This window comes from Echinops telfairi, unplaced genomic scaffold (genome assembly GCF_000313985.2).
Source record: "Echinops telfairi isolate 266 unplaced genomic scaffold, ASM31398v2 ScPeMD7_14;HRSCAF=57, whole genome shotgun sequence".
Taxonomy (NCBI): Eukaryota; Metazoa; Chordata; class Mammalia; order Afrosoricida; family Tenrecidae; genus Echinops; species Echinops telfairi.
The window spans coordinates 10,160,480-10,164,917 of record NW_022103911.1 but is presented as its reverse complement, the minus strand read 5'-3'; positions in this window follow the sequence as shown (position 1 = coordinate 10,164,917).

The window sequence follows — 4,438 nt, the reverse complement described above, 5'->3', positions numbered from 1 at the left end:
TCAATGTCCAACTATCACATGCATCTGATGCAACAGAGAATACCATGACTTGTGTCATGCACATCCTAGTTCTCAAAGTGACATCCTTGCTCTTCCATACTCTAAAGAGGTCTTTTGTAGCAAATTTACCTAGTGCAATATGTCTTTTGATCTCTTGACTGCTGCTTCTGTAAGCAGTGATTGTGGATCCAAGTAAGACAAAATCCTTGACAACTTCAAGGTTTTTTTCCATTTATCATGTAATCTATTGGCCCAGTTTTGAAGATTTTGGTCTTTCTTACATTCAGTTACAATCCATACTGAAGGTTAACATTCTTGATCTTCAACAAGAAGATTCATTTCCTCCTCAATTTCAGCAAACAAGGTTTTACCATCTGCATACCACAGGTTGTTAATAAGCCTTCATCCAATCCTGATGCTGCACTCTTCTGCATATAATCCAGCTTCTCTGATGATTTGTCCAACATACACATTAAACATGTATGGTGAGAGGATATAACCATGATGCACACCTTTCCTGATTTTAAACCATGCAGTATACTGCCAGGTGCAATCTGAATGAGCACAATGAATTGTTCTGGAATTCTCATTCTTCTGAAGGTTATCCATAGTTGATTATGGGTCACAAAGTCGTAAGCCTTGGTATCATCAATAAAACACAAGTAAACCTCTCCTATTTCTAGTATTTTCTCCTTTGAGCCAAGATCCATCTGACATCAGCAATGATGTATGCCGTGTTCCAAGTGCTCTTCTGCAAGTGGCCTGGACTTCTGTCAGTTCTCTGTCAATGTACTGCTGCAACCTCCACTGGATGATCTGAAGCAAAATTTTTCCTGTGTGTGATATCAATGATATCATTAAAATTAAGCATTTTGTTGGGTCACCTTTCTTTGGAAGGGGAACACATATGGATCGCTTCCAGTCATTTGGCCAAGGAGCTGTCTTCCATTGACCTTACTTACTCTATAATTTAGAGGAGGTCTCATAATCTTTTCTGACATCTATTTTATCTTTTCTTCCATTCCTGTCTTTTTAATGTTTTCTTCATGACAGATGTTCAATATATAATCCCATAGCTCATCAAGTATCCTATCATTAGTCTTCAATGCAGAAAATCTGTTGTGAAGATCTTCTTGAAATTCAGGAGGGAAAAAACTCAATGACATACTTTGACTCTTAATATTTTTTCACCTTTATCCTGAACATACAAATGAGCAACTGATGATCTATTCTAAATCAGGTCCTGGCCTCATTTCAGCTGCTGATATCAAGCTCCTTCATCATCTCTTCCCACACGTGTAGTCAACTTGACTTCCGTGCATTCCATCTTGAAAGATCTATTTGTATAGTTTCCTCTTGTTGGAATAATTTTAAGAAAGAGAGATTTTTGCTAATGACATCATTGTCCTTTCAAATTCTATTATGCAATCTAAAGTGTCATCTATCTACAAGAATAAAATGTCCAACTTCTATTCATTCCTACTTATTTACAACTTTTTCATTTTAATTGCCTATAATTATCAATGCACCTTGATAGCATATTTGTTCAAATTTCAAATGGAGGATATTAGTTAAATCCTTCAGTTTTTACATCAGTAGCTTTAGTGATTGGTGCATAAATTTGAGTAACAGTTGTATTGACTGGATTTCCTTGATATATATTATCCTATCACAGAAAGCATTACATTTCAAGACAGGTTTGAAATGTCCTTTTTGACGATGGATGTAATGACATTTATTTTGTATCTGTCATGTCTGGCATGGTACATAATATGATTTTCTGACCTAAAATGATGGATACTAGTTCACTAATGCCTAGGAAATCTACCTTTATGTGTTTCATTTGAATTTTAGCAACTTTCAGAATTTTAAGATTCATGCTTTATACAGTCCAGAATCTAATTATTAATGGTATCAGCTGTTTCTTCTCCTTCTGAGTCATATCTCATCAGTGAATGATGTCCCCAACATTTTATATCCACCACCTTCCTTCATCTAAGTCATTACGGTAGACTCTACTTTGAGAAGGAATTGCTCCCTATCAACCTGAGGGGCTCATCTTCTGACTATCTCCAACAATGTTCAGTTGATATCCATGAAGATTTCTGTATCTGACAATGGTTTGATTCTATTTATAAGGTCTCAGTGGATTATTTCTCTGAAATGGACAGCCTATTTTTTCTTTTTGGTCTGTTCTCATTTCAGATCTTTGCTGAAAATGGTTTACTGTGGATGACTCTCCTGGAATTTGAAATGCCAGAGATATAACTTTGTAACCTCACAGCAGCACAGAAACTACCACAGTAGGACCGACTGTCAAATAAATTGTGGATTTTAAATTAGAGCATAGATAAATGATTTTCTTAATCTCAGCACCAATTGATAAGAAAAAGTCAATGTAAAGAATTGTATGAGTATTTGCATAACTCACAACTTACTGAAAATTTTTATCCACTAATTGTCTGACCTATACACATCAATTTTGATAAGTTAGTAGAAGTATGTCTTCTGTCATAACACTGGTATGCAGGTTTATCCTCTGTCTTGACACATGTTGCTATAATACCAGAAGCTATGCAATTTAAATACCAGGAGGGTCGCCAATGTTAAAAGGCTTCACTGGAACTTCTAGAGCAAGAATAGACTAAGAGAAAGAATAGGCTTTTTATGAAACATTAGCTAGTGAAAATTTTATGATTACAATCAAAACATTTTCACATATTGTTCTTGAATATGAACCCCTCTGGTTGGAAGGCAAACAAACACAATTGGAAAAAAGATGCCTCCTCAAACAGAGGTGACCTTAACGATGTGGATGGCATAAGGGACCTCATTTGGTCCACAACACAAAATGATAAGAAGCCACTTAACATCTATTAACATTCCGAACACGGAATTGACAAAGTATAAATCTAGGTGATGAATAGGCATGAATCTAGGCATAAATATTGAAAACGAATCTATCAAAAATAAAATGAAATATATAAAGGTCAAAATCCTAGGCATTAGTGATGTGAATGGACTTGCATTTGGTCACTTTCAATCAGACAATTATATTGTTTACTATGCTGGCAATGAAAGATAAGAGGATGATTTTAAGTTCATCTTTTTAAAAGAACATTTAAAGAGCTATATGCTGTTGGTGATAAGATAATATCTATATTCAAATGATGAAAAACAATTAATACAATTATAATGCGAATTCTGATATCAACCACTAAATTCAAAGATAAAGAAATTGGAGAGATCCATAAACTTCTTGACTTTGAAACTGACCATCCATGTAATCAAGATGAATGTGTAAGTATTATTGATTCAAATGCAGAACTTGGCAACAAAGAAGGATCTAAAGTTGGAGAAATACAGCATGACAGAATGAGAGGATTTTTACAACAAAAATGACTCTCATTGAAAATACTTTTTCAACAACATAAATGGGATCTACACATATGGACTCTGCTAGATGAACTAGACAATAATTAAATGGACTGCATTTCTGGAAAGAAACAATTGAGAAGTTCAATAGCATCACTTAAACAAGGCCAGGGAGTGACTGTGGAACAGACCAGCACATATTCATATGCCGATTGTAGTTGAAAGTGAATGGCATCACAACGAATTCATAAAAGCCACAATCCTGCCTTACCTATCTGCCACCTGAATTTGGAAACTATCTCAAGAACTGATTTGATGCAGTAAACACTGACAGAAGAAATGATAAGCTGTGGTGTAACATCAAGAACATGTGCTCAAGAAAAGCAAAAGCATCATTAAAAAGGCAGGAAAGAAAGAAAATATCAAAGTGGATGTCAGAAGCAACTCCGAGACTTCTTTTGAATGTAGCGTGTCTAAGGCAAATGGAAGAAATGAAGTAAAAGGTTTCAGCACAGAATCTCAAAGTGCAGCTCAAGAAGACAAAGTAGAGTATTTTAAGGAAATGGGAAAAGGCCTGGAGTTATAAAAGCCAAAAAGGAATGACATTGTGATAATTTATCTAATTGAAAGAACTGAACAGACTTCCAAACCTCAAGTTGCAACATGGAAGGATTCCATGGGCATGATATTGAATGAAGAAATATCTAAGAAGGAATACATAATCATTTTACCAACAATAATTTATGGCTTTGCAACCATTTCCGGAGGTAGCATGTGATCAAGAAGCAATCATATCGTAGGGCAGTTCAGGCTGCAATGAAGGCATTAGCCAAAAATAAGTTTCCAGGAATCAAAGTGATACAGATAAAAATGGTTTAATAAGCTGATGCAGCACTAGCATTTGCTAGGCTGTGCCAAGAAATTTGGAAGACAGCTATCTAACCAACTGACTGGAAGAAATCTGTAGGTGTATCCCTGCCAAATAAAGATAAAACAATGGAATTTGGAAATTATAGCACTAAAACATTCATATCATATGCAAGTAAAATTTTGATATAGATAA